This window comes from Natator depressus, chromosome 4 (assembly GCF_965152275.1).
Source record: "Natator depressus isolate rNatDep1 chromosome 4, rNatDep2.hap1, whole genome shotgun sequence".
NCBI lineage: Eukaryota > Metazoa > Chordata > Testudines > Cheloniidae > Natator > Natator depressus.
In genome coordinates, this window is record NC_134237.1 from 18,202,350 (window position 1) to 18,227,269 (window position 24,920).

A 24,920-nucleotide genomic window follows, 5' to 3' on the forward strand; every position below is an offset into this window, starting at 1 on the left:
TGTGTTAGGTAATAATTATCCCCAATTTATAAATAGGGAAATGATGCCGAAGAGCTGTCACATATAAAGGTTCAGGGCCTGATTCTGATCTCAGACCAGGAATCCAAAGTAAATCCACTGGAGTTACCACAATCTAAGATCAGCATCAGTCAGATCAGAATAAGGCCCAAATGTTTTGCCCAACTGTCACATTCTGACTGATAATCAGGATTAGAACCCAGGTGGGCACACTGGCATTCCCCTTCTCTAATCACTAGCCAATATTATCTACCTATCCATCCAACCAAATTCTGTCCTCAGTTACATGTGTGCAATAGGAGTGAACAGGAGCTGTGGTCATGAACTTGAGGGCAGAATCTGTGTGTGTGTGTGTGTGCGTGCACTTATATGAATTGGAATGGGGTAGAGAGAGATTCAATGTATCTTCGGAAGCATGCTCTATTGTAATGTATTTCAACATATATTTGAGTTAGCCAAAACTAATCGGCATCACTCCAAAAAAGCTATATAACTACAGACGTACTCACATTCTTTATTATGAAGGACAGAAGAGACAGACAGGAAGCGAAAATGTTTCTGCCAAAGAGGTCTGTATCATTCCAGTTGTCAGAGGAACGTGGCTCTAATTCTCTCTCAAATGCCAAGGAAGTGCTCCAGGGTAAGTGTTTCACTCATCTGGCTGCTTACTGCACCAGCTGAGAAGAAAAACCATAAACTCAGTTTAGTCAGAGTGCTTGGTCTTGTGGCCACTTCATCTCTTTGTTACAGTAACAAGGTGCATTGTATTAAACCAGTGGTTCTCAACCAGGGTTATGTGTACCCCTGGGGGTACAGAGAGATTGTCCAGAAGGTTCATCAACTCATCTAGATAGTTGCCTAGTTTAACAACAGGCTACATAAAAAGCACTAGAGAAGTCAGTACAAACTAAAATTTCATACAGACAAAATGAGAAAGTAAGCAATTTTCCAGTAATAATGTGCAGTGACTCTTTCTTTTGTATTTTTATGTCTGATTTTGTAATCAAGTAGTTTTTAAGTGAGGTAAAACTTGGGGGTACGCAAGACAAATCCAACTCCTGAAAGGGGTAAAGTAGTCTGGAAAGGTTGAGAACCACAGTATTAAATTATATATTTTGTTCCAGATCCCCAGAAATGCCCGTGTATAATTTCTCACATGTAGCTTACTACAAACATGTACATTTGTCCATGAGCAATCCTGAAAACCTGGGCCTTTGTGTTTCAGTGCACCAGACAAGGTAAGCAATAAGTTCATATCTAAACGTGTTTGCCTAGAGCAAGTTTTTAGGCCCATCTCCTCAGCTGATGTAAATCCTCATAACAGAGTTACACCAATTCAGTTACAGAGTTACACCAGAGTTACCAAACATTTGGCCCTTAGTCTATCTTTGGCCATGTTTTATTATTTTCCTTGGTCTTTTCTGTTTGTCAGTGTAGTCAAACCTTGATTACCTGAACCCCAGTTAATCAACACTCTCAGTTATCCAGAGGGTGGACACGTGTCCAGAAATTTGACTTCAAGTCATTATGTGCTAGTGGGACCACAAGTAACTGAGGCCTGCATCTCTGCGTGGATGGCCCTGGTCTCTAGTATGAAATCTCTGGTATCTGTCTTGGGGCATGGGGCATTTGGTCTTCTCATCAGGGAAAGCCAGACCACCCTCTCAAAGGGTGCTAGGGAAGAAATCCTCACTGAGTGTTCCATGCCATAAGCCCCCTCCTCTGGTTTTCATCAGCCCCATAAATTTCAAATAGGGGGGAAATATTTTTTTAATTAATTCAAAAATTATATAGAAAATTCATGATTTTATTCCCTATATTTTACATACCATAGAAAGGGATCTATTTGATATTTGGCGAATGTGTACACCAAGCATTTGTCATGAGGTTAATAGAGGTGTAATACATTTTGTGAAACAAATCAGAACTATATGAAAGAACTAGGCAGCATGGAACAGCACTTCTAAAGTATGTCCAGAAGCCTGTGAGTAGAAAAAGCTTGATAGAAAAGCAGGTGGTGGAAAAGAGCCTTGATCATGCTGTTTACATATGACTTCTACAGGAAAGATCCAGAAAGAGACACTAATGAAAGGGCATTACAGAGCTAATGATAATGAAGGGATATTTTTAGAATACTGAGTGATTTTCCAGTTATATTTCTCAATACCCATAAATAATACTGCAGGGACATCAAATAGCAGGTCTCCTTGGCAGAAGAAAACAATGTGATTTTTATAAAAAGCATCATTCTGATTAAAATACAAAAGATTTATATGATTACATCTCCAATATAGTGATGGGAAAGCAGAGTCCTGAGTATTTTATAATGCTGGTCTAACTCTGAAATGTGATTGTAAAAACTGCCTCATGGGCTTCTATAGCTTTTCTCTCTGTGTCGTCATATCAAATCTGACTAGTTACAAGTAATAAGATGGTTTTCCCTGTCAGCAGCACACACTCAGCCTGGAAGCTGAAAGTCAAGCTGTGTTCTTTTTGGCTCACACATCACCAACAATAAAGATTCTGCAAGTAGAACCTAGGGCCTGATCCGGAGCTCTTTAAAATTGATGGGAGTCAACTCCATTGACTTTAACAAGAGTTGATTCAATCCCTTAATGATTTCAGAGCTCACATATGGTTTTTTAAAACTTCACATTTCACCTTTTAAATTGTAAACATCTGACTTTGCTCAAACGTCCCATGCTCTTTTCTCCAAGGGGACTTCTTGTGGAGAAAATACTCCTCAACCCTTTTAAGGGTAGCAAAACCTGCCCTCAACAGAATAAGTGTAGACTTTAAGAGCCAGATTAGCAAATGTGTTCAACACCAACCACTTGGGTCAGATTTTCAAAACTGCTCACATCCCATTTAGGTACTTAGGTGAAGGAACCCAATTTTCAAAGGAGCTCTGCACCCAGGAGCTCCCAAATCTGTCCATAAAATGACAAAGTAAAAGGACACTCTTAGCTATAAATAAAAAAAATACTCTGTGTTACTAATAACACTCTAGACTGTTGAAACTGAAATACCCTTTTCACACTGATGGTATGTTTGCTTTGCATTTTGCTGAGCTAAGGGGTGGCACATCCAGCCTCCCCATGGGCTAGCACTATTGCTGTGTGGGAACCGGATTTTTCTTTTTGCAAGGAATTCTACAATTTTGTAATTTTTTTCATTCTGAAAGAGTACAAAAACAAGTTTTGATATTTCCCACAGAACAAAATTCCAATAAATAAATAAAATAGTTTCAGGTTGATCAAAATGTTTCATTTAGGTAAATCTGAAATGTTTCAGTCTGAATTTTGAGTTTTTAAATGTTTTTATATCAAATAAATTTTGAAATGTAAAATCATTCCAAAATGAAAAACTAATATGTTTTATTCCAGAAATATTTCAATGGGATGTTTTGACATTTTTAAAATGCTTTGTTTTAATTTATTTTCCCCCAAGGTGAAATTTCATCACAATTGACTTGTTTCCATGAAGCATTTTGCTTTCAGTGAATCAGCATTTTCTGACAGGCTTTCTTGGAAATTTTCCCATGAATTAGTTGAGCACTTGCTCATTCAGAGGAGCAATAAGAAGCACTGATCTCTTCATTACAGTGGTGTAAATGAGGAGTAACTCCACTGGGATCAGTGGCGTGACACCAGTATGAAACAAGTGCTCTTGAGAGACCCAGGTCCATTGTATTTGCTGACCCTGAACTGTTCTGATGTGCAACTGCAGAATAGCTTTGATGCCAGATGTATAGCTGACACAGCTCAGCTGCCCACCTCTCCACTCCCTTGGATAAGGATGGGGTTGGCCCATGTTCTGTTCATTATTTGGGATTATTTATAGTTTTAAAAATATTTTTTTACAAAAGCTTTGTCATTCACCGTAAAAGGATCAAAATGTTCAGCTTTGACAATGATATCTAGGGGGAACAGCATCACAATCATTTAAAACACTCTTGCAATGTAACATGGTTTCACATTAAGCTTCCTGACACCAATGCTGCAGAAGAGATGAATGAAAATGAAGTGTCTGTTATGATGAGAAATGTCAAGGGCAGATATGAGGCAAATGCACGTGATTTTACATGAAGAATTGACCTTACATAACAACAGACAATGGTGCTGCCCACCTTCTTTATCCTAGTTCTTTTGCGCTCTTCTTCCCTTAGCAATAAACTACTCCTGAGCTTAAATATATATAAATCCTGAAAGATCACTGAAAAATGAATATAAAGAGCTGCATGTCTGAACGTAACAATAATGTTCTGAAACACTGCCCTCTTGTGGCAGTTTCATTATACCACCATGGCTGCAGTAGCGTACAGCCTTGCTACAGGTCAAAGGCACCTGAAGGCAGGAGACAAAATGGAAACTTCTTCAGATTGCAGAGATGAAGATAGAGAGTTGGTTTTGTGCAAAAAGAAAATGAATCAGATGAGACAGGTGCCCAGTAAGATGATGACAAACTAACTGAACTGCTGCCAAGTGAAAAGCAGCCTCGGATTCCCTTGATGGTTTTCTGCACTTATGTGAGTCTCAGAGCCACGTAGAATGCAGTCACCTTGCTGGAGCAGTTCAGTGTCTACATCGACAAACGGTCAAGAAGGTTTACAACTCAGGAAGGCAGATGACCCCGGATGGCTTTTTCAAAAACTGAACTCACTACTTTTCCAAGCCAAATTTGCTCTATAGCATCCAGCACATCCTGTCATATAAACCCCGTATAAAGTGTTACAATAAATTTTGCAATAAATATCAGGTGAAGGTATCCTAAATAACATGAATCTTTTTTCTCCCAGCATAAGTCAGGAGATTTCCTGCAATAGATTGTTTCAATAGTCATTATTTAATTTGTAAAAAAATCATGTTCTTACTGTATGAGTTCTGCTTATTTGTAGTATTTTACCATGTGCTCCCCAATGTGCTTTTAAAAATGAATCAGCATTTATCTTAATTTTTTTGCTGTGTTTATTATTAACTAAGGTTATAGCTTTTTGTGTTAAAAATGCTGCAGGAATGAGAGTCAAGTTTTCTACTAAGGGAGTTTGTAAATTAAATACCAAAACATTTTCAGAACACATGCTTTATGCAGGATAAAAGGTATGCATACAGACAAGGTCAGCCTTTACAGCTGGCAGTCTATTTAAGGCCTGATCCAAAACCCACAGAAGCCAATGTGAGTCTTTCCATTGACTGCAATTGGCTTAGAATCAGACCCTTAATGAACAAATTTCTTGTCCCATGCTAAATGTATTGACCTCCAGTCCAGTGAATAATCTATGCCAGAATTTATATGGCTCCAGTCAAATGAATTATATACCACAATCTACCCCAAAATTTGATTAGAAATTCTTGTGAGGCTGTGAGACTCCAAAGTCCAAGGAAGGTAAGTATTCCATGGTTTAACACCCCTCCTGTTGTCTGTTTTTTTGATATAGCTAATGGATATCACACCCTGAGCTGGCCACTACCATTCTCATCTTGTTTTGATGACCCTGGTTATAGAATCTCCCATTAAAATGTCTGTTTCTGTCTATTTCTTTTATGTTTGTACACAGAGAAAAGTGGGTATAGATACTAACAATGTTTCATCTGTATACAACAAAGGACCTAGCATACATATTTTGTCTATAAACCTGCTTTAACGTGGTTCATCTAAAAGGTATATAGATTTAAGTAAAATTGCTGGATTTAGGGGATTTTTAAAAAAAGTAATTTATTTACATGGAAAACTTTGATTGTAATATTTGGTTTTCAGTGAAGATTTAGGGCCCAATCCTGCTTCTATTGTCTTTAATGGGAGCAGGGTTAGGCCCTTGGATTTTACCAGCTGGGTTTACTGAGACCCAAAGGATTAACACATGACTCGGCTAAAGTCCTCCAGTAGGTAAGTGGCTCATAGGACTAGAATCATAGGACAAAATTCTTAAATGGGGCTGCATACACTTAGGCATCTAATTAAGTGGGCTGATTTGCAAAAATGCTGGACAAGTACAACTGTCACCGAAGTCAATGGCAGACTACCCAAGGTTCTGAGCTCTCTAGACCTGATCTAGCAAAGCACTTAAATGCATGCTTAATGTTAAGCATGCGAGTAGTCTTACTGAAGTTAATGGGAGAACTCTACTGCTTAAAGTTAAGCACACACTTAAGTGTTTTGCTGGACTGGCACCAGAATGCTCAACATCTTGCAAGATCAAGCCTGTAACTGCCAAAGGCCCCGGTCCTGTTGTGCCAACATGACTCATTTTAGTAATCCCAATGAAATTATATGAGTAATCCCATTAACCTATAATAATAATCTGCCAGTACAAAAAATAGGAACTGAAAGTACAGCTGGTTATTAAATTCATATAAATGAAAACTTAGGAAGATTTTTATGACTACCATATTTGGAATAGACTTAAATGGGACTATGGGCAGGAGAATAGGTTTTCAGGGAAGGTCCCAAATACTAAAGAGTGATGTTGTTTGGAATATTCTTTTGCACTATATTTACTCATTTTATTTATTTTTTACTGCATTTAGAAGGCACTTATCACCATAGTGTCTGAACTCCACATGTAATGATGTGGGAAATAAACTGCATGTCACCTTATGGAACATTGATCCATGGTCTTTTTTTCTCATATCCCATGGTTCATGCATACTTTCCAGTGCTTTTTTTCCCCTCTGTTTACAGTTTTGTCAGACATACCCTTAAATTTCCTTAATAAAGTTAACATCAGGTTGCTCGATTGCAGGGCACTTCATATGGCGAGAGGCGTATTATCTTGTTATAAGAACAGTATTGCCTGAACTATGATTTGCTGTGTGTCACCACCACCCCTGCGTCATTCTGATGAATAAAGAAATTTTGGTCAGCTAGGGTCTCATAACTTACCTTTCTCTGCTATGTCTTCAAATGAACCCGAGGACTAGCCGTGAGTTAGCTTTCTTTGATCTTCAGTTAGCGTAATCCACTTCTCACGAGGCTGTCCTTCATGGTTTGTTTTTGATATTTAATCTGTTTGGACATCTCTAAAAGCGGAGTGATTTTGAGGCAGCAGTAAGGTGCCGATTAGTTTATTAAGTGATCTTGTACAAAATGCAGGGCCAGCTCTAGGTTTTTTGACACCCCAAGCAAAAAATTTGCCGCCCTGAGCTCAGGTGGGGCTGGGGCTCGCAGGCGGTGCAGGAAGTGGAGGGAGTGATGTCACCTTCTCCCAGCGCCTGCAGGGGCTTTACCTTCCTCCCCCGCCCGGCCGCGCAGAGAAGCCCCGATATAAGGCGTGGCACAAGGCAGCGCAGCAGCCAGTGCGCAGAGGAGGCGGTGCAGCCCCGGCTCCCCGGCAGGACTCGCCCTCTTCTCCCCAGGTAGCGGCTGGGCCCTGGCAGCTCAGCATTCCGGGGCTGCGGCTTCCCCTTTCTGCTGCGGCTGGGGGCGCGGCGCCCTCGCCCCGTCTAAGTGGCGCAGCTCCGAGAGCGCAAGGGCCCCGAAAAAAAAGGATGGCCGGAAGGCCGCCCCTGGCAACGTGCCGCCCCAAGCATGTGCTTGCTTCGCTGGAGCCTAAAGCCAGTCCTGACAAAATGACAAGTTTCAGCTTCTCCTGGAGCCTGACTAATCCAGCCAAAAAGAAGTGTAGAGAAAACCATTCATCTACCTTTTATCTCGCTTATAAATTGACATTGTCTCGTGTCCAACCTGACTCAGAGCCATATACACAGAGAGACAAGCGCACAGAGCAGAAGTGAAGATTTATACTTTAAGAGCCTCGTCTGGGGTATGCTAGCGCCACTAGCTTCAGGTATGTCTACCCTGCAGCTGGGAGGTTGTGATTCCCGGCACAGAGAGACTCTCACTAGCTCAGCTTGAGCAAGCTCACTAAAAATAGCTGCGTGGATGTTGTGGCACAGGCAGCACTTCAGCCTAGCCACCCACACTTGGACCCGGGGCATCAGGTGGGCTTGTACTGGGGTAGCTCACTGGAGCCGCCACCCAGGCTGCAACATTCACACTGCTACTATTAGTGTGCTAGCGTGAGTCTGTCTTCCTGCACTGGCAATCATACCTCTCAGCTGCAGTGTGGACATCTGCTTCAATGGAGCTATTCTGATTTACCTGAGCTAAGGATATGACCCTGATAATACAGCTGGGAGGTAAAATTCAGTGAATAGTAAATATGTGGGAAAACACATTTTTTCAGAGCATCAAAACTATTCACAAATTCTGGGTGAATTTAGCAAATAGTTTCAGCTGGAAAAAGTGGAAAAATTGTTTGGAAATGTTTAAATGTTTTGTTTTCACTTTTCTGAAACAAAATGTTTTGACATTTCATTTTGAAATGACAGATTTCAGAGTAGCAGCCGTTTTAGTCTGTATCCACAAAAAGAACAGGAGTACTTGTGGCACCTTAGAGACTAACAAATTTATTAAAGCATTGGGCTACAGCCCACTTCATCAGATGCATAGAATGAACTTACAGTAAGAAGATGTATGTGTGTATATATATATATATATATATATATATATACACATACATACATATATATACATACAAAGAAGGTGGAAGTTGCCACACAAACTGTAAGAGGCTAAAAGAAAAGGAGTACTTGTGGCACCTTAGAGACTAACCAATTTATTTGAGCATAAGCTTTCATGAGCTACAGCTCACTTCATCAGATGCTGTAGCTCATGAAAGCTTATGCTCAAATAAATTGGTTAGTCTCTAAGGTGCCACAAGTACTCCTTTTCTTTTTGCGAATACAGACTAACACGGCTGCTACTCTGAAACCTGTAAGAGGCTAATTATGCTCAAATAAATTTGTTAGTCTCTAAGGTGCCACAAGTACTCCTTTTCTTTTTGCGGATACAGACTAACAGGGCTGCTACTCTGAAACCTGTAATTAATTAAGATGAGCTATTATCAGCAGGAGAAAAAAACTTTTGTAGTGATAATCAAGATGGCCCATTTAGACAGTACAAGAAGGTGTGAGGATACTTAACATAGGGAAATAGATTCAATATGTATTCAAATAGAGACTGGGAGTGGCTGGGTCATTACACATATTGAATCTATTTCCCTAAGTTAATTATCCTCACACCTTCTTGTCAACTGTCTAAATGGGCCATCTTGATTATCACTGCAAAAGTTTTTTTCTCCTGCTGATAATAGCTCATCTTAATTAATTAGCTTCTTACGGTTTGTATGGCAACTTCCACCTCCTCTGTATGTATGTATATATATCTCTTCTTACTATATGTTCTATTCTGTGCATCCAATGAAGTGGGCTGTAGTCCACGAAAGCTTATGCTCTAATAAATTTCTTAGTCTCTAAGGTGCCACAAGTACTTCTGTTCATTTTGATATGGTGTTTCATTTCATTTTTTAAAAGGGTGAAAAACACCTGAAACAAAACAAAAAGCAAAATAAAATCTCTTTTGGGTTGAACAACATGTTTCATTCAACTTGAAATTTCTTTCTTTCTTTTAGTGAGGAAAAAATGAAAAAAATCAGTGTTGGTTCAAACAGAACTGAAAAACTCATTATTTGCTTAACCTATCTAATACTGTTTTGATATGGTTGGGGAGAGGGGCTGCTGAAAGTCAAAGACACACTAAAAATGAAGGATTCATAATTTTGTTGTGATTCTGTGGGGTTGTTAGAGGTCTTAGTTCCCCACTGGAATTATAGAGTATAAAAAATACTGTGCAGACAAGAAAGCTGAGATTCCGTTGGAAGGGATCTACTAAAATCTCACACCCCACTGAGTCAGTAATTAATCTTTGTTTCAGCATGGTGTTAGGTGCCACTGAGCTGCTGCAGTACAGTTTTAATAGGAGATATAAAGCCAAGGTCCTGATCACCAAGGGTCATTAAAGATTCCAAGATACTTTCGTAAGAGTAGGTGTTGATTCTGGTCCAGTTGTCTGACTAAATTTCAACATGGGTCATTTATTCTGCCTGTCAAAATATGGATATCCGTTTCAGTTGGTTACGGTATTTCCCCACATAGTCTCTCTATGAACAATCTTCTATAAGCTGCTATAAACACTATAGATGCCTACCTTTGTATTCATATAGCTGTAAAATAACATGAGAAACTTACGAGGGAGCAGAGTGCAGATCAGAAGGAAAGGAGCAGACCGTGGCTATTTCTGGGCCTGTAATCAGAGCTGAATGAATAATGGGGGTTTTTTGGTTTGTGGGGGCCGAACCGAAAATCCGAAAAAAATCCATTTCAATTCAAACCAAAATATTTTTTCCTGAAAGATTTCACTGAAACAAAAACTCCCCCCCCCCAAAAAAAAATCATTTCAAGTCAACTCAAAATGATTGGAGGCGGGAGGAGGGTCATTTCACATTAGCCATTTGGGGTGTTTTTTGGTGTTTTTTTTTTTAAATTGGCCAATGTTAATTTGAAACATCATTTCAAATCGAAAAGTTGAAATGAAACGTTCCAACTCTTTCCAAACGAAATGATTTTAGACTCTTTCACTGAATTCAACGACTAGGCTTCAGGAACCAAAAAATGCTTTTTTTTTTTTCAACACAAAACTTGGGTGTCAAAAAAATTTCATCCAGCTCTAGCTGTAATTCTTAACAGTTGCAGCTTCATTGGGGGCAGCAGCAATGGAAACTACTGCTGAGACAAAGATCATATGATTTTGCCATTTTATCATCTAGAGCCTGAGTTCCTGAGAGACTTGTCTGCTTTATAGGTTCCACTGGTGGTATCATTGCTGGAGCTGAACCCACTGGGAACCATAGATCTGATAAATCCTCGTGTAGATGAGGCCCTAGTGATTGGATGAATCCATGTTCCTCAAGCAACAGGTGTGACTTTTCACAGCTGATCCCTGCCTTCCCATTGGAGCAGAGAGACCAGGTGGTCTCATTCTGCCCCCTAATAACCTCCAGAAGGTGAGACCAGCAACCAGCATCTTTTTTCTTTTCTGTTTCCTTCCTCACACCTTCCTTCTGAAGGCCAACAGTCAAATTCTGCATCCGAGAACTCAACTAACTTCTAAACATGTCAGTTTGTGACAGGCAGTCTCCAGGTCCCCAGTGTGCATTGCTCCCAGATGCAGGTCTCCTTCATTGATGGTGATAATGATATTTTCTGCTGATAGAACACTTTCATTTTAGAGTTTGAAGGAGTTTTACAAAGATGAATAAACATTTTTATCCCCATTTTACAGATGCAGAAACTGAAGCCCACGTAGTCAAAGTAACTTGTCCAAGCTCACAGAATGAGTCAGTGGCAGAGCTGGGAATCTAAACCATCTCTCCAGAATCACAGCCCCATGCACTAACCTCTTGACCACAGTGCTCATGATCTTTGTCATCACACTGATGCTGATCTGAGAGGCAAGAAACTTGGGTTCTGTTCCCACCTCGTCTATTGACCTACTGTGTGACTTTGAGTAAGTCACTTCACCTTTTTGGGCTTTAGTTTTCCCATCTATAAAATAAGGAGCAAGATAACTTTACCTCTCTTAGCAAAGTACTTTGAGATCTACTGATGAAAAGTACTCTGTTGAGAACTAAGTGTTATTATTTATTATTCTGTTGCAGTGGAAATTTAACTTTTTGAAATGGTTTATTCCTTTGAAAGATATTTGACTTGCTCAAATTTCTCTATATGTTTGGTTTAATGTTTAGAAAATATATTCCTGTTACGTGTCTGTCTCCTTAACAGACTACTTTGTCTCAAGTCAGATGAACTCTGTTTTGTTTAACTGACACAATAAATCACATAGCAAGAGACTTGAAAAAAGCAACACTAATAGCCCTCACCTAGAGTTGGCATTTTTTCCCTCTTCCAACATTTTAAATGCTGATATTTCAGAGTATAAAACACTAAAGAGAGACCTGATCTTTGTTGCCAAGACAATTAAAATGAAGAGCAAATGATATAATAATGGATGAATATGTTACTGTGGGAGCAACTGTGTTAGACCCTTACAGTAATGAAATTTACTATTTGATAGAGCAGAGTGAATACTATAAAAGGAATTTTGCAAATATTCATTCAGGTTCAGTTGAGTCATTCAGTTTTAATGACTTCATTGCTACTAAGTGAGTGCCCTTTTATGTTTCCTCTCCCTGAATATTCTAGCCACAGAGTTTACAATACAAATGTTTGTGGGAGCAGAAATTTTGCAGAATATTCATAAAAAGCACATTTCAAATTCATGATCATATTTGCACTGGAAACCTGATTCTGGCCCTGATTCAGGAAAGGAGCCTTAATCAGGCAAGCACTTGTGCTTATCTTTAAGCTTGTACTTAAGTCCCACTCACTTTTGCTACCATTGAGGACAAGGGGAGTTTTGCCACTGATGTCAATGACAGCAGGTTTGGGCAGTTTCTTCAGCGAGCTCCAGATGATATTCCAATCCCTTATTTGTCGACTTCTGAATTTAAACAAAGTTCTAGACAAAGCTGTCAGCAGGCTTCAGACATCTCTGGTGGTCATCCTTGGTTCCATCATGATCTCACCAACTGGCCACTTAGGAATGTTGAGGGAGGTATCATTTCTCACCCAACATGGTTACTCTGCTCCTTTGCTGTCATATATGGACGAGACGGGTTTGTACAAGATTTGTTGCAGTTGTAGAACAGTGGCAATATCAATTATATAAATGGTCATATTCAATCACACAGCATCACAGATGGGAAATCAGTTCTAGCTTCAGTGAGATTCTTCGTTGTGCCTCTGAGTAGTACAGCATAAAACACATAGCCCAGGGCAGCAGAATGGACTATGGTCGTTTTAAGTAGCCCCTGGAATAATTGTAACAGCCCCGAAGACCTGTCTAAATTATGGCACTAACACTGCATTGCTGAAAGCCCCTTCCTCATGCCACCAGCCCTGCCCTTCACACATCCCCTACACCCGGGCATGCAAAGGGGATCCTCAGAAGGTAGCCTTATGACTGTCTGCTGCAGTGTTTGCACCAGGTGAATTCTTGATCCAAACTTTTAGATCCCTTTTCTGCTGTTCCTACCCCTTTTCCTGGTGTAAAGGAGCTGGATGCGAGAATCTCACATGTGAATTCTACCTCAAGAAGGGGCTGGTTGACCATAAATGAACACGGTAAACATTGCTGAGGGGCCTCCCCCCTCACAATCTGCTATGGTGGAGCCTGGCTGAGCCTGAGAGCTCTGGCTAGGCTTCACGCTCACTCAGCAGGTCCATTGGGATTTGCCATTAAAATGGAAAAACAGGTCACTAATAGAAATGCCATTGCTGTGTAAATACCTGCAGCCCAATCCTTTCTACTCACCATTAGAGCTAGGCAATAAAAGATTTTGCTTTTATGGCATTTCCAAAAAAAAATTGAAAAAAAAATTTCAAGCTGACCTGAAACTGAAGTTTTTTTAAACATTCGGTGAATCAAAAAGTTGGGAGAAAAAATGGTTTGAGGTAAAAAAACAAATATTTTGGTCAACCCTAAACTAAATGTTTCATTTTGGTTTCTAGCTTTTAAAAATGTTTTAAATCTAATTGAAGACAATTTCAAAATGAAGAGTTGTTTTGAACAGAAAAATTGAAACATTTGGTTTCAAAAGAGTCAGAACAAACATTTTGATATTGGGGAGTTTTCTGTTTGGTTTGGTTTTGCTTTTGTTTTTCTTTTGACCAAAACAATTAGCGAACACAATATGAATTGGCAAATATTTCAATGTAGTTGAATCTACAAATAAATATGTTTCTGATAAAGATCCATCTGGTTCTTTAAGGAGAATCTCATCTGACCGGGCTTCAGTACTCAGTACTTCAGTACTCCTCAAGCTTTCCACTAGTTGGTGGAGACAAACAGATAACCACTGATCAGCACATCTCTGGTTGAGATCCAACTGGATTTGCTAGGACAGAATGGGACAGAGACTGCTGTGCAGTCTGGCTCTATCTAAGACTCCCCAAAGCAGGTGGTTCACCAGCTAACTACATGGGCCACTTGCACCTGTTTGCACCTCTTCTTCATACTCTCAGGGCTGTTTTCTTCTAAATAACTTTTGTTGAGCCCATTGAGCTCTGGCATAGAAATGCCAACTCCTCCGCCTTCCCTTTTATATGAGAGAGACAGAGAGTACTCTGCTGGCACAGACAGTGTAGCTGGCTTTTAGATCATGTTTCACATGACAGTGCCCTCCTCTGGAAGCTGTTAGGATAAGAGTGAATGCCTGTTGTGCCACACAGAGATGCTAGTGAATTGATGAGCCTGTAAAGAGATTCGTAGGCTGATTGGGGAGTGCATTGTTAATGCTATTAAATATTACTTAGACTACAGCAAGCTGCATGTTCAACAGTTTAAATTTTAATTGCTTGCTGATGCAGACACAAGACTGAATATATGTAAATCCTATTGAAAGCTAATATCATTTTGGCTGCTCAGATGGATTAGCAGCCGCTACAATTAGTAGCATGTGCAGCTAACGATATTAGTGGAGAATCCATCATACAGTGGCGTGGGGTGCATTTAAATTTGAACACAAGTGATTTGCCTCTTTTTTTCTGCTATAATAGGGATATTGCCAACCAGATTATGTACAACCATACCATATTCTTTAGGGGAGGGCCAGGAGCTGGCAGAAAATGTGACTGACTTACTATAACTTTGAGTGTTTCTCCCCTTTCTGATTATGTTCATGGTTTATGATTCCAGCTGAGAAGCAAATGCCTCATCCATTTTTTCCCCTGCCCTGCTCTTTTCCTGTGACATTGCAATGTTTGTTTGGGAGGTGAAGGCAGAGAGAGAAAGGGAAAAAAAAGAAACTTCTCTCTTGTGGCTAATGCAAAGTCATTTCAAAACTCATGCCCTATAAAACCTTTATATCGTGTGTTTGTGTGTTCGTTACATATAAAAAACTACATTAAAAATGTTAAGGTTTCAAAGTCAAACATTCAAAAGTTAGGAAATGCCGGAATTGTCTGTGCAAAATGCTATGTTTACTGTACACTATTCAAACATTAATGAAATAAACATTAATTAATGTATTTTCACAACTTCCTTGCCAGGATATTGATATATTATTATCCTCATTTTACAAATGGGGAATGGAGACAAAAAGAGATTAAGGTCAAAAGTGGCCACTGATGCTGGGTGTCAAGACACCTAGGACGGATTTTTATATAATTAGCATTATATAGCACTTTATATGTTCAAAGCACAGCTCTCATTGACTTCAGTTGCAACTGTGAGCGCTCAGAGCTTCTACAAATCAGACCCCAGCATCTCAAGTCCAGCACCCAGAAATTGAGGAACATAAAATTAGTGACTACCTGCTAAAAGTTGGTTTAAGTGACTTTCCCAGTATCACACAAGAATTCTGTGGCAGAGGTAGAATATAATTATTCTGGACAACATTCAAGTGCCTTAACCATGAGTCCATTCCTTCTCTTCCTGCAATCCCTTGCCTCATTCACTACATGTCTTCCAACTTCTGTGACAAATGAGGCAGGGGTCCTACAGACAACAGCTTCTGTCACTTTGCAGTCCTGATTGATCCCCAGAGCAGGTCCAGCCTGTGCACTGAATGAGGCAGTCCTGTGGAAAAAAATAGTAAGGGATCCTATAATTAATGACTGTATCAATGGGAACACACAAGGGGTCTGATTTGCTCAGGCAGCCTTAATGTTAGCATTTCCTCATTTTTGAGTGCTTGACTTAGCAACTGAAATATTTCCTAGATTTTTCTGGTAGCAGTAATAGGTTGTCATCCCCCATGGTGACCAGCTCTAGAGGGGAATGAGAGAGAGACTTTGCTAATGGGCTTCACAGCTTTTACTGACAGCAGAGGAATGCTGAGACTCAGGAATTCAGAGTTCAGTTCCAGGTTCTGGAAGGGAGTGTGCTCTTGTGGCCACAGATCTTCTGCCCTGTTCTCTCAAACCTGTCCCCTCCAGCCTGTCCTGGCCTCAGTCCTCTTCTTTCTTTCCCTGTCCCCAGCTCCTCATCTTAGTCTCCTTGCCTAGGAAGCCCCAGTCTCCACTGTACTGGGCTTTTTATCCTAGTCTTAGTCTTCTTGCCCACCCAGTCCCAGTCTTCCCCCCACACCTCTTGTCCCAGTAATCTCTTTGTCTAGTCAGTCACAGTTCTCCCACTCTCACCCTGGCTCTTACAATCTGTCTCTTCCCCAGCTGCAAGTTTCCAGTCTACTTCCTTTGCCATATTCCCAGACCTCTCTTTTGTCCCATCTGCATTCCAGTCAGGCAGTTTCCTTCTCCATGCCGCCTGGCTGACAACAGGGTGAGCATTGAGGACACAGGAGAGACAGTCCCTCTGCTTTCAGTTCCTTTTCCTGGCACCACAGCAGCCTGGAGCAGCAATTTCAGTGAAGACAAGGCCTAAGGTTTGACACCTAAAAGTATATTTTGGCCTGTGAGTAATTGGCCTGATTTTCAGAATTGCTCAGCACCCATAGCTTCTACTTATATCAGTGACCCAGAACCTCAGTAAATCAGGCCACCTATTTAGATGCCTAACTCAAGCTACCTTACTTCAGGCCCCCAATTTTGAAAATTTTGGTGTAGGTGTTTAAAGCTAAGCAAGCAAAACTGAAGACCCCCTCAACATCAGAGGCGGTTTTAGAAAAGTATTGCCAATCTGTATATGCAAATGATATTTGCATGCATGCAAATCTAAGAGAGATTTTATGCCAAAATTTTGCACACGCAAAACTAGAGTGACAAATGGAAAGGCTGCTTTGGGGCTTGAACAAATCAGTTAACTTTACTTCAATTATAAGCTCTTTTGGGCAAGAGGCCATCTTGTTGTTCTGTGTTTGTACAACACCTCGCACAGTGGGGTCCTACTCTAAGACTGGGGCTCCTAGGCACTATGGAAATACTATAAATAATAGTAATAATAATAATAATAATAACTTAGAGCTTTTAAGAGTTCGTAGCCACAGCACCAATATTCCTAGAAATAGCCATCTCTTGAGACAGGTGGCTGACAAATGGCTGGCTCATGACAGCATACCACATATGTCACAAAAGGGGCATAGACAATACTGTTCAGTTGCTTCTTATTTCAAGTGATTTCTTCATTGCAGAGAACCACATTTATCTTCATTCTATGCAGATCTCCTGTTTTCCCATTTTTCTGTTGCTTAAATAATTGGCTTAAGAAATAGTGGATAATGAAACTGTAATAGTCACATTATATATATTTTAAATGATTTCAAATCATTTCAGGCTTCCTTCTTCACTCTTTTCTATTGTGTCCTTTATTGTGTGAATTCATTTGACACATGGTCCCTGGTAAGTTTTGTGCAGCATGAGAACTGTTACTATAACGGTTTCTAAAAAGGAGGGGTGAAATCATGACCTCACTGAAGTCAATAGTTGACTTCATTTGCCATTGATTTCAATGTGTCCCGTTTCTCTCTTGGTTTTTTATTGGGGTTGAGAGAGGTGTTAGGTGACTTCAGTACCATGAAAGGTGCCTGCTTGACAAATCTGGCAGGAAGTCTTCTGCTTTGTGCACATGTAACTCAAAGCCAAAATACATTTTTTTTCTGATTAGCCCACCCCTTCTAGGCTAGAACTTCAGCATGTGCCCTAGAGGTAAAAGTCTCCATTGACCTGCTATATTGTTTTTAATTATGCTTTGCAGGTGTTTTCTTTTTTACTGAGTGGTCCTTGAAGATCATTTTTCAAAGCAACTAATGGAAATCCTGCAGCTAACTCCCCAGGCACCATTTTGTAAATCCCTGTGCATAGGTAAATACATATACTGTACATTGCTAAATCACATCTACTGCTTTTTAAAATGTAGCTTTAAGCTGCAGTGCCATTCCATTAGTTTCATTATGTCTGAATTATAGGTGCAGCAGTGGGGCCATGTGTAGCCATCCAAGCTAGTCGGACAAACACCACGAAGAATATACAAGCCATGAAAGTACATCTGGGGAAAGGAGAGCCCACTGGTTTTTCCTGCTTGAAAAAGGCTTTTAGACAATGTTGTTATGAAATATTGCTGCCCCATTATTTAAGATCCTTTTAAGGAGCAGTCTTCTTCCACATCCCCACCTCAGAAATGTTAATCTTATCACAGGTATCAATCGTTTGGGTAAAAGAAGAGAAACTGCTCCTTAAAAGGATTTTAAATAATGTCATTAAGAAATATAGCAGCATTTTTCCCCAAATGAGAGTACAAGCCAAGAGTGTACTAAGGGGAGGGATCTTTTTAAAAAGTCTTTAAATAATGTTACTCTACTTCTTGGCAATACTCTTTAAAGCCATTTAAAAAGCAGCTCTACTCTGGACAGCTTGACAGCTCAGTTAGTTGTGTGTGACTGTAACACACATGCCCAGGAGAGACTGAAGAACTTGTGAATGATGCTTGCACTTCAGGCTGGTTCGATTTGGGAGCACTATGACTACATAGTTTTATGTCTTCAAGGGTGGGGAATGGTTATTTAGCCAAGCACCGTACAAGTTGAGTCGCTTCCCAAAGGTGGTGAGATTGGGTCTTCTGTCATCAGATGCTCATATGAGTGCTAGTGGGGCTACATTGCAGAGGTTTGTGAAGCCACATTGCTTGGTTTGAGATTTTGTTACAAAATAGAAACTTGGCTGAGGTTTGCCAAAAGATTAGTCAAGTTCAATCAAGCCTAACTTCAAGTGCGGATTTTTTAAAACGTGGATCATTCAAACTCAAACTCCAAACCAAAGCAAAACTCATGGTGCAGATGCCCCATGAAGAACGAAAAGGTTTCAGCAACCCCCTGTGAACCAAAACTGCAGTGTCACAGAGCTATAGCCACTCAGGGCAAGTCTACACTCCAATTAAACACCTGCAGCTGGCCCGTGTCAGATGACTTGGGCTCATGGGACTTGGGCTATAGGGCTGTTTAACTGCAGTGTAGGTGTTTTGTCTCGGGCTGCAGCCCAGTCTCCAGGACCTTCCCACCTTGTGGGATCCCAGTGCCCAGGCTCCAGCCTGAGCCTGAATGTCTACGCTGCAATTAAATATCCCATAGCTCGAGCCCCACAAACCCGAGTCAACTGACATGGGCCAGCTGCAGATGTTTAATTGCAGTGTAGACATACCCTTGGAAGATCCAGGATCAGAATTTGGATCTGTACATGGTTCTTCACTGGATACCATACCTGCATTAGAGTACTGTCACTTTGAATTTATCATATGCAAAATGTTGGCCCATCAATAGGAACTCAATACCAGATTATCCCACCCCCAGCAGAGTAAAAGGGTGTAATTTACACCAGTGCCTACAAAGAGCCCAACAGTCAGCACAATAATGCACCCCCTCCTCCTTCTGAACACAGTACTGTGGGCAGGACTGGCTCTAGGCACCAGCAAAGCAAGCACGTGCTTGGGGCGACACATTTCCAGGGGTGGCATTCCGGCACCAGCCTTTTTTTCCCCCCTGGTCCCGCTCAGTCAACCAATGAGCCCCTGCGTGGGGCGGGGCGGCGGGCTCAGTGTGGGGAGGGGGCGGACCAGGGGCGCCCGCCCAGCACCAAACCACCCGGGGCAGCGGGTCCCTTACCGGCCGTGATTCCTGCCTCGATTCCGGGCTCCGCTTGGCTCCGGCTCCAGCTCCAGCTTCTCTGCCACTTGTGACACGTGTGGCAGGGGCGGGCAGGGGGGGAGGAGCCGCATCGCCCCACTCCCCCGGCGGCAGGGGGCCAGGGCAGGGACCGCCCCCGGGCCGAGACCCCCGCACTGAGCCCAGCATCCCACTCCACACAGGGGCTTATTGGTTGACTGAGTGGGGCCAGGGGGAAAAAAGGATGGCTGGAATGCCGCCCCTGGAAATGTGCCACCCCAAGCACGTGCTTGCTTTGCTGGTGCCTAGAGCCGGTCCTGACCTCACCGCCAGGGGAGCGGGGCGATGCGGCTCCTCCCCCCCGCCCGCCCGCCCCTGCCACACGTCACAAGCGGCGGAGGAGCCGGAGCTGAGCAGAGTGTAGCCCGGGATCAGGGCAGGACCCACGGCTGGTAAGGGACCTGCTGCCCCGGGCGGCTTGGTGCTGGGCAGATGCCCCTGGTCCACCCCTTCCCCGCGCTGAGCCCACCGCCCCGCCCCAAGCAGGGGCTCATTGGTTTACTGAGTGGACCGGGGGAAAAAGAAGGACCCACCTCCCCAGCCACTCTGTCGGTTACTGTCCCCTCTGCGGGGGTGGGTCCACGTCTGAGATCGGGCTGGGGGCCCACGGGCGGGATGTACAGCTCCGAGCACTGCACTCCAAATACTGCTATAGCATTATGCATTCTTTTAACATTACCAGTATCAGTGGCTTCTGGTGAGAGCAGTTTCTCAAAACTGAAATTACTAAAAAATTATTTGAGTTCAGCTATGTCTCAAAATCGTTTGTCAGGACTCGCATTAATTTCAATTGAAAGTACCAATGAAAAAAATTTAGATTTCACTGAATTATTAAAAGACTACGCAAGTATAAAAACCAGAAAAATTCAGTTCATATAAATTCTTTTAATTTATGAGAAATTGGGGCACCGGAAGACACTAATGTTTTTCATTACAGTGTATAGTTGAACCCAAATTGTTTGTAATTGTGTTTTTGTTAAAATTAAATAAATACACTAGTAGGAAATTGTTTTATTTCAGTAACTACAAATTCTCTGTTTTCATTTTTTAAAATTTTAAACAGTCAAAAAAAACAAAAAAAATAAAAAAACCAAAACATTGCAAAGTGCAAACATGTGTAAAAGCCAAAAAAGAAGGGGGAGCAGCCAAATTTTCTTTTGCTTTGGGGGGCAAAAATCCTAGAGCCACCCCTGACCGTGTGGAGAGCATTGCACCAGCTATGCCCAGTTAACAATCGCAGTCAGAATAAGGGCTATGGCCTGAGTAAATAGAGAGGGTGGGTGGCTGAAAGGAGCTTCTCTGAAGGTCCCAGACCAAACGTATGTAATCACAGTGACTAAAGGAAAGCATAGTGTCAAACTGCCCCAGCCATCTTTAAACTACCATAAACCCCATAGTCACAGTAGGAAGGGGAGTTCACGGAGTCTGGTTCATGGAGTTCATGGTTGTATGTCTTCATGAGTATTGCTGGCCTGTGGTCATATTGGATCATCTTGTGTGATGGGACATGATCCTGGGAGGAGAATGGGGACAAGGGAATTAATTTATCTTAAGAAATCCATGTCCCCAAGAGGCCTTGAGTCAGCCAGTCAAAAACAGTAACGCCTGACCTACCTTGGTGTGTTGGTATACACCATATGTCTTCTATAAGCACTCCTATTTAGTGTCCCAGTTTAGGGACCATTGTAGAATGTCCCTTGCATTATTACTTGGCTTTGGGAAGCATGAATACATAATGCCAAATGCACATTCAGGGCCAGTTCTTGTACAGTCCCTGTTGACCTTCCAGTGGAACACTGGCAATTGGAAAAACACCAGTGCTAGCAGCAAAGAAGCAGAAGGACTTAGGAATAACATGATTAAATATGTCATCTGTGTATTTTTCATTAGTTCCTTTGCTTGTTTGCTAGTAACTCAGACCATTATGTGTCCTGATCATTATTGGTTTTGTAGTTGTTAATTTTTAATGAGCTGAAACAGAAAAAGCTCTTGTTCATCATTCATATGACCAGAATGTGAGACAATTTTTTCCATCTACTCTCAATTATTTCAGGAGAGTTTGGCAAACATCCCACAGCCAACAAGGACAACTTAATCTTTCATCTCTCAGCTGCACAACTTCTCATTAAGATGTGAAAAGATTTAGTGTAAAATCTGGGGTTGGGGTATAGTATTTGTGTAATATTCTACTCCCTTATTTCTAAAATCATAAATTCCTAGATTCTAAGCCCAGAAGGGACCATTATAGTCACCTTGTCTGACCTCCTGCATAACACAGACCATAATAGTTTAATGTTTAAACTTGTTTTGCTGACCAAACTTGTATATACCTAGAGTTTTATGACAGGTTTCAGAGTAACAGCCATGTTAGTCTGTATTCGCAAAAAAAGAAAAGGAGTACTTGTAGCACCTTAGAGACTAACCAGTTTATTTGAACATAAGCTTTCATCTGATGAAGTGAGCTGAAGCTCAGGAAAGCTTATGCTCAAATAAATTGGTTAGTCTCTAAGGTGCCACAAATACTCCTTTTCTTTTTTCTAGAGTTTTATGTCAACCAGTAACAATTCAAGTGGCTGAAATCCATAAATATTATATCAAACCACCTGGTTTGTGCTGAAAAGCATACCTTTTAAGGAAGGTTACTCCTGTCATAGCAGCTTGAAAGATAGAGATTTGAAGTTGCGACTATTGCAGAGAGCAAATCTATGGCTCCATGTTTGATAAGATTCACACTCTGAAACCTGATTTGTTGCAGATCAATATTGTGTTTCTCCATAGACAAAGATCAAGTGTGTATTTTCAGTCTGGATCACTTAGATTTGTCTCCATGACAAAGCACAGTTTGTGTGATTCACCTTGTCAAAGCAGCCATCTTGGTGTGTCACACAGGGAATGCCCCTGCAGATAGGTTACAGGAGCAAAGTCTACGCTTAAAGGTGAAGCCCATAGAAAAGAGCCTTACATGTACATAGCAATATACACCACATTATAGCTTAAAGATTCATCTGAATAGCTGAAAAGTAGTTTTTAAATATTACTGATGTCCCATGGCATGTGATTGAGGATGTGTTGAGTGTCTCTAAGGAAAGGATTCTGTCTCAGCACCTCTGGTTTAAACAAAGATAAAAAGGAAAGGCCATAGGAGTCTCAGGCTAAGCAGCTATCTCTGTGATACCAGTCTTATACATGCTGGTTGTGGTTTCATAGCCTGTTGCTCATATTAGAATCTTGCATGTGTGTTCAGCAGTTAAGTACAGATCCACCACATAAAAATTACAAGTTGTTTCTTGATGATTAACATACCAGTTTGAACTATTCCAAATGCTGCTGTCTTTCCTGATAAAAAAGAATAATACATGGGGTGTGAATGTGTGACGAGCAAGGAGGGAAGGGGGAGAGAGACAAGAATGTAAGCCCAGCGTCAGGTTTCTGAGAGCGGAACAGCTTTCAAAAAAAATCTTTTTTTTTCCTTCCCCCTCCAGATGTTTGTGAGCCGGATGCTTGCCATGATCTGCAAACTTTGTTTTACTGGAGTGCTTTGAGGGCTGCCCAGGACAGGAGAACAGAAAAGATTTCACCAATGAACCAGAACATAAACACTTTGCTGTCTCATAAGACATTCTGGTAAGAGTGCCTTTTCAAATCAGCCGACAAAGGAGGTGGGAAGGGTTTCAAGATCCCCACAGATTACAGGATCCTGTAGCAGAATAAAGCAATTTATAAATTCTTGTCCAGCCATTTTTCAAATCCATTTCTTGCATATCATGCTAGCCTTTGCATGTTCTGTTCCCCTGCTCTCGAGCTCAACACATGCCTTCTTATTCCACTGATGAGCAGAGTGTCTAGATTCATAGAGCTGGTGGCATGTTCTTTTTCCGTGCACATATATGGACATACACAAACTCACTATCTCTCAGAGGCAGATCAGCAGTCAGACATGGAATGCATCACACATGTCAAACCTAATATCTCGTATATTCAGATTTTCACAAAGACAAACATGCATGCTATGTAAGTGAAATACAGTAATAAAACGGAGATTATCTTAAGTGTGTGAAGTATAACATTAGATTCTGAGACATAGTGGGTCTCCTATACTGAAAAACAAACAAACAAACAAAAAACCCCACAGCAACAAGTCTCTGGGTCAACAGACTGGAGCTACAAGTCTCGTGTTACAGCATCAAAACCAGCAGTGTAGTTGCTGGAGGTCCATCTCTGAAACCTGGGGGAGGCGGGCTTCAGAGCCTGAGCTCTAGCCCAAGCAGCAACCTCTACATACACTGCTCTTGTTGCCCTATGAGCCCAAGTCTGCAGAGCCAGGTTCTGAGACTCGCCTCCTCGACTGTTTTGTTTTTCCCTCAATGTTCACATACCCTATATTTCTCCTCTCACCTTTTAGAGAGACATGGTGGGTGAGGTAATATTTTTTATTGGACCAACTTCTGGTGGTGAGAGAGACAAGCTTTTGAGTTCACAGAGCTCTTCTTCAGGTCTTGAAAAGGTACTAAAGAGTGTCACAGTTAAATACAAGATCAAACAGATAGTTTAGCATAAGTAGTTAGCACAGATTCTAAAGAACCATTCAAGGTGAAGTAGCCTATTAATACCCTTATGGCCATAAGACAATATGGAGGGTTAGTGGGTTGTAATAAACCATAAATACCGTGTCTTTCAGACCATGAATTTTAGTGTCTTGCAGAGTAATGAATTTAAGCTCCCAAGCTTGTCTTCTGAAGGTGTTGTGGAGGTTTCCTCTGAAGAGGAGAACTGATAGGTTAGCTGTAGAGCAGAGGTGGGCAAACTACAGCCTGTGGGCCGGATGTGCCAGACCCTCCTGCCCAGCTCCTGAGCTCCTGGCCCAGGAGGCAAGTCCCCGGCCCTTCCCCTGCTGTTCCCCCTCCCCTGCAGCCTCGGTGCACCACGCCGCCGGCACAACATTCTGGGCGGCCGGGCAGCGCAGTTGCAGAGCCACGGCCTGACCCGGTGCTCTGGGCGGCACGGCTGTAGCGCCGCCAGCCACCAGTGCTCCAGGCAGCACGGTAAGGGAGCAGGGGGGGGTTGAATAGAGGGCAGGGGAGTTCGGGGGCAGTGGGCAGGGGTCGGGGGTGTGGATAGGGGTCGGGGCGGTTAGAGGGTGGGGAACAGGGGGCAGGAGTCTTGGGGGGGCAGGGTTGGGTGGGGCATCAGGGAGCAGTCAGGGGCACGGGTTCCGGGGGCGGTCAGGGGACAGGGAGCAGGGGGTGGTGGATGAGGCAGGAGTCCCGGGGTGAGAAAGGGGGCGGGGTCGGATAGGAGGAAGGGGCCGGGCCACGCCTGGCTGTTTGGGGGG